The following is a 12,386-nucleotide window of genomic DNA, read 5'->3' on the forward strand; positions in this document are numbered from 1 at the left end:
TGTGTCACTTACTCAACCCACTTTGATATTGAACTCATAACTTCACGAAACATCGGTAACACTTGAAATTACTAAATAAACCATCTTACATACCCGATTTGTAAACTTCTATGGCCAAACTCTTCCTATTTACCCGGGAAAAAAAATACCAATGTGGATAACTCTCCCAATAACCCAATGGGTATTCCAGAGCAGCAACAAAAAGCGAAATGACTCCCGAATATGCCGTCACTATTATAGCGCCAATTCGCACTTTAATCACAAATTCCACACAACTCCAACCATTTTAGCGCCAAAACATACACTAATGACGAGCTTCAGACAAATCCGACGCAGTCCATGTGACTGACAGACCCAATCAAAGCATCAAAACCAAATAAAAAAACGTAAAATACCCTCTATTCAGTGTGTTTTCCGCCTAAATCGCATTCCATCCGGTCAAATGCTTCGCGGGCACGGTTCAACGTGGAGGTTACTTACTTGCAGTTCTCACCCTGTGAAACATTCCGCCAGCAGCTAAATTTCACTGTAATTTCGTAGCTTTTTCGTCATTGATGTGTCGGATCCGCGTATACCGTGTAAGTGCCATCAGGCCTTATTTGATTATTGTTTTCGATGTTTTTTTTCAGGCCTTATTTATCCCTGATCCCCACTTTTCTACAATATGCTCTCGATATCTTCCATAGTTTCATTCTTTATCTGAAACTGAACTGATCTTTAGTGCTTCAAGATATTTAATTAATAGAACCTGACCCAGACTTCGTTGTGCGTTTTCTGCATCGACAGTTCTGATAATACTGGGGCAAACGTGCAAACCCTTCATCGAATTCCATCGCGGGGATTGAATCTACTCTGTTAGCTGCTCTGTTCCTTGTCTAGCGTGATTCTGTGAGGCTGAATTCTGGTTCCGGATCTTCGCTTGCCATGCCCTAGGGCGTCCCGGTTTTTGCAGCCATGGCGAGGGTTGAGAAGAACTGGGAGCGCCTGGTTCGAGCAACGTTGCAGCGCGAGCAGCTCCGTAGCGGGGTCCGGCCGGGTGGCAGAGCACCCACTGCGGGGCTTATTGCCAGCGTTCCATCGTCTCTTGGGAGAACCACTAATATCGACAGCATTCTTCATGCTGCGGATGAGATTCAAGATGAAGATCCCAATGTGGCTCGCATCTGTACGTAGTTTTATGTTTAATTTATGTTTTCGAAATGGAAATTGAAATTGTAATTTTCTTGATTATTACGAATGGACAAAATGGATCATGGAACTCTATAGTATAATATGCAATAATAGCTACAAAGGGACTCAGGAACGCATCTCCCGGCAAAGAGAAGTTGATTCTAACTTTAAATAAAATATAAGTAACAGTAAAATATAGGTTGCGGAAAGCAGATAAGTGCCAACACAAAATAAAGGGGAGCTAATCACTCTTATGTTTTGCACCTGCAATAACTCTCATCATCGACACCTGCATTAGAGATGTCAATACTAAGAGTTTGTCCAGTAATGTCCTCAGGTGAGTGGCATGGACTAGTTGGGTCCTGGGTGGTAGAATATTGGAGGACTTCTAGGAAAAACAATTGCGCATTCGTGTCAAGACCAAACCAGGAACCCACAAAGAACATAACTGATTAGCCCCACGATGCACCTTGTACACTTTAAAATTCCACCATATAAATTTTGGCAGAAAATAAGAAAAAGGAAACAGATCACAGCAGTGTCTCTTCTGGATTGCTAGATGCTCTACTTATGATTTTCAAAGTCAAGGCCACGAAGTCTTTTAGATTGCATTTAGCCAGAGTGCTATTTAAGATTGAGATGCAAACCACAACCATGAATTCACCCCAGAGAAAATGTTCTGAGAGGAAAATAGCTCTTTGTTTTATTTTCGGATCAGTGCTTTAGTGAGTACATTCTTGAATTTATGCGATTTTCGACTGCGATCTTTGTCCGAATCCTTCCATCTGCAAACTGTATTTATCACAAAGAGTGTACCATAAAAAGTTAATTCTTTCATCCAGTCCACAGTTCTATTAATGGATTGGGGATATCTTTGTCAATTAAACCCACAATTCCTATTGCTATCAGGCGATGGTTCCTCTCTTGAGCATGACAATAAGCATATTTCAAATATCTCACTTCCCTTAGCCATCCGAATCTGCTATTAAGTGACCCTTGTTCCACTGTGGCCCATATATTTTAATATTTTATGGGGGCGAGTCTAAATGTTGAGTGTGTAGAGCACGTGCTTTTGAAATTGTTATTTTTTGATCTTTTTATGTTAATTAGACTATGTCAAGGAATGATTACATATGATTAATGGGGCTGGTAGATGATTGATTCAAATAGAACATCAAAGATAACTTCAACCCTTTTCTTTTTTTTTGTATCATACATGACTTAGCTAGCAAAGGGTTTGCATTTTGTTCCTACAATGGAAGCCCTTAAGGGTTATTTTTGATTTGTATGTTGTAGACGGGTAAAAAAGGTTCAAGATGAGTTGGAGTTGAGAGTGTAAATAAGATAAGATGATTTTATTAATGTCTACAAATGACCAAGAAAAAGTCAACATGACCATGGGAGCATCTAGAACACTTTTAGAAGCTAAAATGTTAGCTAAAACAAAAAAGATACAATATGATAGTAAAACAGAGAATAGTAGGATCTAGGTAGAGCAAAAGAGGGAAAGTAGAGTTTGAAAAGAGAGAGGAGGTAGCCTTGTCTTTATCTATCACTGTGCAAAAAATTGATGCAAAGGATGACACTATCATATGGAGACTACATGGGGTCGAGGGGGCTTGGATATATAGTCTTGAGAGGAGCTTTGGAGTGAATAATTTCTCTTCTAATATCATAGGTTGAGTGAAAGAACCCCTTGATAGAAGTTTGGTTATTTTTGACTGCGTGGGTAGTACTCTTTATACAGTGAATTCAACTTAAGATCTCCTAGAGGTGGGATGTATGTCAATCAAGAGGGAGGAAGTTCATTGTCTCACCAATTTACAACCAACAAACTCGAGAAATGAGGAGTTTTATTGATGCTTACTACCTCTAGCAACTGAGATTAGCTGAAAGAAGTGATGACCCAAATAATATTGGTTTGGAGAGGCTACTTAAAAGTCTCTCGTTTATGGTGTGAGATTGCTTAATGAAAACCCAACTTGAGGGGTTTATTGGACCTTTTAGACTGCTTTATTCGTGGCTAATTGTTATTGTGGTCACACCCTTTGGCGTCTTAGGGGTAAATCATAAACTTGTTTATTGATGAGGCTCTATCCTCCTTTTATGCAGAACACACACATTGCGTACACAATGAATTGTGCTCTTTTGGATCTTCTTCTGAAGATGTGCTTCATTGTTTAAAGTTGTTGTCTCATGTGGTAACCATGGGCTTATCTTGACATCCCAACATAGTACTAAAGCTATGATTTCTAGAGGAGTAACAATCTATTTCTTGTAGCATGATTTTGATTTGTTTTTGGGCATGACAACATGGGTTTTTAGGTAGCTGCAATGATCTCATATTTTGATGTGGCAAGTACAATTTGGTGTATGCCTAGTTTGTGACAAGATCTTAGTAATCACTAGTGGTATCTTCCCCTATTTGTGGATAACACTGGAGATATGAATGTGTGAGATATCATATATTAGGTGGGTGTTTGAAGAGTTTTATGAATTTTGTTGGTTGTGTCACTCTTGCATTGAATGCATGTGTGCCAAGTGTGTGATTTTAAGAACATATAAATCAATGTGGTTTTTTCCCTTCAATCTCCAATATTTTTTTCACATCTCAATTTTTTGATAGGCATGCCCTAGTTTGATTTTCATGGGCATTTTTTAAGGGGCTATAGCAATTTGATCAATGTTTAATTTGTTGAAGAATTTCAATTGATGGGAGTTGTATTCTTATGTGAATTAATCTATTGGTAGGTTCCTTGTTTCAAGCATAAAATGAAAAGAGAATTGATATATAAGATTTATAAGATGTCTAGTGATACATCACACATCAATATTGGATTATGTCCATCACACATCAATACTAAATCATGTCTTGACTCTTGACTACAAAGCTTGAAAATATCATCAAAAAATATAACAAATGTATGTCATCATCTTGAGTCATCTACAATGAAATCATATAAATAAACTAGCGATTCCCTCTTCCCTTTTATGGGCGAAGGTAATGGCTCTAGTAATGGCTTTTCTTCTATATGAAGAAAGCCTTGGGGCTGGCACTGGAATCTTATGTCCTTTGGAAGAAGGAACATAAACTAGACTTTGATGTCCTTTGTTGGTGCTACTGCTAAGTCTATCTTGCTCTATCCATGTTTGTGAAGGTGGTGGCACACTCCTAATGTTATAGTCACCTCTTGTAAAGGTGTTTGCTTTGGAACATTCTCCTCCTCTACCACACTCTCCATTGCTTCCTCCTATAACCAATCAAGACATGATTACATTACATGTCTCTTTGATCTGATAATCACCCTATGAGTGACCTCAGTTGAAGATTTATTAAACAAAAAGGTATTACAGACCCATGTGTTGGTGTGTGTGTTCTGTGTTATTGAAACAACGGATTGATCAAATTGCCAATACACAGAAAATAAGTGGAAAGACAGCAGAGAAATACAGTAAGCAACACAAAGACACAAACAATTTTTAATAAGGAGTTCACCCTATTCTCCAGGGCTACGTCTCCGGTCCAGCTTCAATGGTGGCCTTGTTTTATTGTGTCTTACAGCAGAGAAATTACAATACAGGGACTCAATATGAGTTCTCCCGAAGCAGATTTTGCTTGGCAGGGTGGTTCTTGGATTCCCCAAGCCACTCAGAGTTCACAGACTCTTTTTCTTCCTACCAGCTCTGTGACCCTTGGTCTACAGTGGAAAGAGCCAAATGTGATGCTCAATCCAGACAGATTCCTCTATGGGAAGGCTTGAATCTTCAAGCTCTCTGGTGCTCGATGCTGCCTGTGGTTAGCTCGGCCCTCTGTCTCCTCTGCTTGGCTTTACTGCTCTTTGTGTTCACTGTCTCTCTTAGTTGCTTGGACTCCTCTCAATTCGGGTTTCCAATTAACTCTTCTCCTCTCTCCCTCTCTCTTTTCCGACTCTCTGTTCATGGCTTTAGTCATTCGATCCCTATGCCTGTTCGGTTCCTTTCCCGCCTGCGTCGATTCACCTTCTGCAGCTGCGCTTGGAATTCCCTGTTCGGCGTCAGCACGATCGCTCAGGAAGTGGCCACGTGTCTCCATCTAACTGGTGCCAGCATGCTTCGTCGGTTCGTTTCTTTCGTTACGTCGTGTATGCATTCTTTCTCCACCGTGGCGGTCAAACGGACTCCAAATCTCTTTAGAACTCAGCTTGATCCCCTGTCGATTCCGCTTCCTCCATCGGGCGCAATCTCAGCTGTCTGATCTGGGCTCCTCCAGATCCAATGTCATACGCACGTCGAGCGCGGTTGACTTGCTCGACCGATAGCGTGCGATCAATGGCGGTTTTTCTCTCACCTCCGTTGCCACGCGTCGGTCGCTGAGTGGGATCGCTCCGCTCTCCAAAACCTCTTACCATTCAAGGGCACCCCGATCAATATCGTCGGTTTTCTAGAGTGCGGGTACCGCTTTTGTCCTTTAGCACTTTTTTTGTTTCTCCGCCCGCAGTTCGCTGGCTCCCAATGCGACCTAGTGCTTAAGGCTCTTCCATTTTGGCCCTATTTGCCCAGTGATGCGCGATTAGCGCTAATCGTGCATCAAAATCGCCTCCTTTTCCCGATCCGGGGCTCCCAGGGGCTGCTTTGACCTCCTGCGCAGTCTCCATGGGCCTCGGTCAACGCGCTTTGATCGAGGTCCTCGTCGTTCTACGTTGGCGGCCATTGCCACTGGTTCAAGGCGTTTTTGATCACTGTTTTGGAATTTTCAAGGATTTGTTCAACTCGATACAGTCAAGGTTCTTGACAGTTTTTTGTGGATCCGATTCAGATCACTCTTTGTCTCAAACCACCATGCCACAATGGTGTCAATTCCATCAAATGAGATGGCCTCCATGTCAAGTGCTTTTTAAAGTTGCCTCATGCACAATTAGAGATTATAGTAAATGTAAACCATGTCATTAAGGCATTGGGACTCCAACTTGTAGGAAGGCCATAAGTTATGAGACATACAATTGTAATTTATAATGAATTTAAATTTAATTTGAAAATTTTTAATCTATTGTGCTTCTTGGTGTGTATTTTTTCAAATACACTTCAATTGTGCTCACACACTAAAGAGCTACATTTTTGGCTAATCACCAAAATGGCAAATTTTTGTAAGTTGTGTAACCTTGAACCATAGCTTGTACATCAAGTGTCTACAACAAATAAGAGAAACATAAGAAAAGACATTGAAGTTTGAAATTGAAGCGAAGTAAGAAGAGACATTGGAATTTGAAAGAAAATGAAGCTTACCTAGCATTTTGGTCTTTTTGTCTTGAACAACTATGTCAAAGCCAAATGTTCCATTGGCCATCCAATATATTTCCATTTCTTTAAAAGTCACTACATATTCTTGCCGATTTGGCATCATCTTTTGAACACATGTGAGGCATCTATTCGTAACCTCAACATCAAATCTAAAACCTTAGGAGTAAGAGAATGTGGCATTGAAGTAGATCCTTGTAGCATGAATGGGGTGATGGAGTGTATTGATCCATTGCTCATTAATCACTTTCCATATCAATGATCACTTTTCAAATTTGTCATCCCCCTTGCCCTCATAATAGGCACGAATGGATTCTTCAGCCCTATCCATGGCCTCATAATTGTATCCCATTGTGGGCTTGTCTCCATCAACCAACTAAAGTGCCATTACTAAAGGTTTGCACATGACACTTTCTCCACTCTTTTGATAAAAAATTTGCTAGTGTGATATGGTATTGCATATGGACGTCCCCTCTAGTTTGTCGTAAAATGATAAAGAATGCCACTCTTTTGATAAGAACATTCCTTTCACTTCCCACATACAAGTGAAGAGAGATTGAAGAGATGAAACCATTGGCGTAATGAGTTATTGCAGGAGGCATTGACTGCCTATTATTTGTGAATCTTTCATCAAGCTAAGCACCGATGCATGATTGTAAATAAATTTTGTGATTCTCCTAGCTGATTCAACAATATCCTTGATATAAGGATTTTACTCATATCCTCTAGAATAAAATCAATGTAGTGTGTAGCAGAAGGAGTCCAAAATGAGGTCAGATAGCTTAGCATAAGCAACTTGCTAGATGAAGAATTGCTTTGGGAAGTGTGAAATGTTGTTGACTGCGAGACTCTCATGTCATGTCTGAGAAACATTTGAGGGATACTACACCAAAGCTAAAGTGACCTTCAAACCAATGTTGCGAAAATCGTTATCGGGATTAAATCGGCAAGGGGAAAAAATCGGGAAAAAATTGTAAAATACAAAAATATTCATTTTTTTCAATTTTATTAATATCTAAAATTTAAAGCATCTACAACATAAAATAAATACATTGACACATAAATATGATAAAAGAACTAATATATAAGATGTGTACTATCATTTCTAGTGCTACATCACACATAACAATGAATCATGTCCTGAATAGTAAGTCCTAACTCCTAAGTCCCAACTCAGCCTCAAAATATCAACAAAAAATATAATACTGTATCTCATCATGAGTCATAATGTCATAGACAATGAAATGAACCAAATAACTAATACTACTGATTTCTTTTGCCCCTCTTGCGAGAAAATGCAATAGCTTTCCCTTTCCCTCTATATGTAGATGCCGGTGGAGTTGGTAGTGGACTCTGCTATGCTCTAGACGCTGAAGAACTAGGAGCTACAGGAGGTAGACCACGTCTTCCATTGGTGGCAGGGGTAGCCTGGGTAGGTGGTGTCACCTCCTCCTCCTCCCCCTCTACGCCTTCCACTACCTCCTGCTCTAACCAATCATTGGCAGACTCCATGAGAGGCCTCTCGGCCTCAACCCTCCATGCAACAGTGGTGTCAATCCCATCCATTGGGATGGCCTCCATATCAGGTACCCTCTCAAGTTGCCTCACCCACAATCGAAGATTGTAGTAGACATAGACCATGTCATTAAGTCGCTGGGACTCTAACTTGTACAAAGATCATAAAATAATAATTATAAAAAAATATTGTTTAATGAATTCAAAAAATTAATTGGAAATTTGCAATATTTTAAGTTTTAAGTTTAACTTGTTGCGCTTCTTGTTGTGTATTTTTTCAAATACACTCTAGTTGCACTCGCACCCTGAAGAGCTACATGTTTGGCCGATGATTCAAATGGCAAGCTTTTGTAGATGGGGTACCCTGGCAACATAGATTCTCCACCATGCATCTACAACAAAATTACAAATAAAATTTTAAATGAATATAAGAAAAAAATGAAATTCGAAAGTTGAAGCAAAGTATGAAGTTATGAACTTGAAGAGATAATGAAATTTGAAACAAACTAAAAAATACCTGCATTTTAGTTGTCCTATCAGTCACAACCATCTCAAAGCCAAATGTGCCACTTGCCATCCTGTATATCTCCATTTCTTTGGAGATTTTTACACGTTTTGTTGGAGATCGCACCTCCTCTTAACACAGGTTAAGAATCCATCCATGATCTCAACATCAAATAAGAACCCACATGGATAAGAAAATGTGGGGTTCAGGTAGATCCCTGCAGCATGAATGGGACGATGGAGTGTGTTGTTCCATCGTTCATTAATTACTTCCCATAGGAGGAGTTGCTTTTGAAACCCCTCATCTCCCTTATCATCATAGTGGGCCCGGATGGATTCTTTAGCCCTGTCTATGGCCTCATACAAATAGCTCATTGCGGGCTTCTCACGATCAACTAATTGAAGAACCTTTACCAAAGGTTCAGTAATAGTGCACACTCTCTTGCACTTCCATATGAAACTAATCTGCATATGGCCTCTCCCTTTGGTTTGCAGCGCATTGTCAAAGCACGCCACTCCTCTGAAAGAAACATTCTCTTCACGTCCCACATAGAATTCAAGAGGGATTGAAGAGAGATATGAAACTGATGGCAAATTGTGTAATGGCAGGGCGCACCAACTCCTTGTTGTTGGTGAATTTTCTCATCAATCTAAGCACATATGTATGATTATATATAAATTTTGTAATGCTTTTTGATGAGTCAACAATATCTTTGAAAATGGAAAATTTTCCTATGTCCTCCAACATCAAATCAATACAATGTTTAGCACAAGGTGTCCAAAGTAAAGTAGGATGCTTTTCCATAAGCATCCTGCCAACAACAACATAATTTGCAGCATTGTTCGTTATGACTTGGATAACATGTTTTGCACCCACCTCCAAAATAAATACATCCAACAAATCACATTAAGTTTTTGCATCTTTGATATGTGAAGATGCATCAACAGATTTCATAAACATTGTCCCCTTGGGACAACTAACTAAGAAGTTTATAAGGGTTCTCCCCTTTGGTCGGTCCAACCATCTGACATCACAGTGCATCCTATTTGTGCCCATGATGCCCTAAACTTCTCCAATCTTTTGGTGCAGTCAACCTTTTCATCTTGAAGAATCCGACCTCTAAAGTCATCATAAGAAGGGATTTTGTACCCTGGGCCAACAGTTGCAATAGCATCAACAACAGGCTGAAAAAATGGATTATTCCTTGCAACACTGAAAGCATAGTATTCAAAACCGGCCCAGGTAATCGGTTACCGGTCTAACCGGTCGGTTAGTAGGCCCACTGGTTGGAACTTGGAACTAGTCAAAAAACTGGGTTAGACACCCTCTGTGGCCAGAAAAGAGAACTAATCGGTCCTAACCGGCTGGTTTGTATCATATCGGCTGGTTCCGTCCTAAATCGACCGATTATCGGTCAAGCCCACCGTGAGCCCAGTTAGCGCTTTTTTCAATGTCTTTTAGGGGTTTTGGAGGGAAAGTAAGGGTCCTTTCCCTCCAAAAACACCCTCTCCAAGCCTTTAAGAGGTCCTTCTCCCTCTCATTTGTCTCACACATCTCATTTGGAGTGTTTGTGAATTTGCTTGGGAGCTTGGAGAGTGTTGAGTTTTTGCTGGAGTAGTGAAACAATAGAGTTTAAGCTAAGTAGTAGTCATCATGCCTCCAAAAGCCAGAGATACTGCATGGGCTCATTGTGATATGATTGATGGCAAAATGATCTGCAAATATTGCCAAAAATCCATTGAAAGAGGGGGTATTTACAGGTTCAAGCAACACTTGGCTGGGATAGGAGGGCATGTAAAGCCATGTGGAGCACCAAATGAAATAATAGGGAATATTAGGGCAGAATACCTTCAGAAGTTTGAGACTCAAGTCACAACCAATAGAGAATTTTGTGATTGCAAAGTTTGGGAGACGAGATTCAACCAACTGAGTTTGATCATGGTGACTCATGAGAAGTTTCAAGTGATAATGTTGATCACTATTATCAATTTATCATTTATGTAGACTTGAGTCTTGTAGTAGGCCATTGGCCCCATAGTTTGTAGGCTTTGTTTTTGCACTCTAAAGGCCATTTAGAGCCTCATTGCTTATGTATTTTGTCGATGATATGTATTGCACTCGGTGCCATTTTGATATATTCACCTTTACATGGTATATAAATGAGCAATCTTTGCATATTTTGTCTCTATGGGCTTGGAATCATGGTTTTAAATCTTAAAAATAGTTTTTCATTAAAAAATAATTATTTAATGTATTTTTCTAAAACCGGTTCGTTTAGACCAAACCAGTCCCGGTTAGACCGGTTCCGGTCAGTAAATTGGTTCAAAGGTGGACCGGTCCGGTCATCGGTTCTGGTTTTAAAAACCTGGCTGAAAGGAATATCACTCCAAAGGAGAAATTTGCCCAACAACTTGTCAGCTTGTTCTTTCTCAGTTTTTTTAAGCATTGAAGTGATAGATGGTTATGAATTAGGCGTGGTTCTAGGAACAAAAAATGATGAGGCAGCTACCGGGTTGGTTGTAGATATTGACGCTGAAGTAGAACAAGTGCCACTTCCATGTTCACCTGAGCCTAAAACCCTCGCTGCTAGTTGCTTCTTCATTTCTGCTTTGGCCACTCTCTCGTGCTCTAATTCTTCCAATGATCTCATGGCTCTTAAGATGATTTCTGCATTTGTATTTGTGCAAGGCCCTGCTTCTTCATTTCTGCTTTGGCCACTCTCTCGTGCTCTAATTCTTCCAATGATCTCATGGCTCTTAAGATGATTTCTGCATTTGTATTTGTGCAAGGCCCTACATCAAATCCAAGGATTTGTGCAAGGTGATACTTCAATCTATAAACCCCCCCGACATATGATGCTCACACAACTTGCAAGTCAAGTTCATTCTATCAAACCCTCCATCAGGTTCACCAAATTCCCACAGAGGGTTCAATTTCCTTGACATGTTTGTAACTTGGTTGAACTCTTGAGTTTTAATGTAAGATGAAGTTTGAACTTTGAAGTTGAACCTATGGCACAATAAGAATTGCAAGTTACAAAAGAAATAAAAATTACATACATGACACAATACATTGAATTTTTGACAATTTAACAAACAAAAAAACCTCAATTCAATCCAAAATGAACTCTCTCCACTCTATGCAACAAAAATGAAAAAAAAACACCATCAAATCCACTCAAAAATCTTTGATAAGCAATGGGTTATAGAAACACAAGCAAAAACAAGAAAAAAACCAAAACAAAATGGCCAAATTTGGTGCCCATACCTGGAAATCACAGTTTGTTGGAGAAATTTGATTCAAAGATGAAGTTCTCTTGCTTGGGATGCTAAAATCTCCAAGCTTCCTCCTCCTCTGCCCTAATAAACGCTTTTCAGGGTTCCTCTCCTTCTCAGCTCTGAATCCACCAAGGTTTTTCTCCTCCTTAGCTCCCAATCCACTAGGGTTTTTCTCCTCCTCAGCTCCCAATCCATGCCGTTGCCGTTGTCTGTTCAAAATGAAAAAAAAATCATTTTTTGCCTTATAAAACTTGCTGTCTGCCACCCCCACGATAATATTAGATCAAATCGTGATTATTATGAATTTATCATGATAATTTGAAGTTAGCGCGATAATTTCGCGATTTTTTGAGAATTTTTTTCGTAGTAATCGGGCGATAATATCAACATTTTCAAAAACTCCGGAATTTTTTTATTATTATTGCGATAATATCGCGATTTTCGCAACCTTGCTTCAAACTCAATAGACTCATAACCATGTGGAATGCTATAGTTGCACTCAACACGAGCTGGATTGACCCCTACATTGGTGATTACCCCTACAAAACATGGCTCCTCCAAAACCATGAGTCCTCATATAATCCCATCAACGGTTGTATAATCCTATCCAGGATGAAAGGAACAGAGATGAACGCAAAGGGACC

The 12,386-nt window shown here is 39.8% G+C and overlaps 1 pseudogene across 1 annotated transcript in view; it reads left to right on the top strand.

Moving 5' to 3' along the window:
* Window positions 1–626: 626 nt before the first annotated feature.
* Window positions 627–12,386, top strand: part of LOC149154710 (callose synthase 9-like) — a 241,198-nt pseudogene continuing 229,438 nt past the window's right edge. The window contains exon 1 of the transcript XR_016262850.1: window positions 627–1,165. The product of XR_016262850.1 is annotated as a callose synthase 9-like (transcript). The remainder of the gene's footprint in view (window positions 1,166–12,386) is intronic.

Source organism: Pinus tabuliformis, chromosome 9, assembly GCF_031772625.1.
Source record: "Pinus tabuliformis cultivar Carrire ecotype Pingquan chromosome 9, CPIR1, whole genome shotgun sequence".
Taxonomy (NCBI): domain Eukaryota; kingdom Viridiplantae; phylum Streptophyta; class Pinopsida; order Pinales; family Pinaceae; genus Pinus; species Pinus tabuliformis.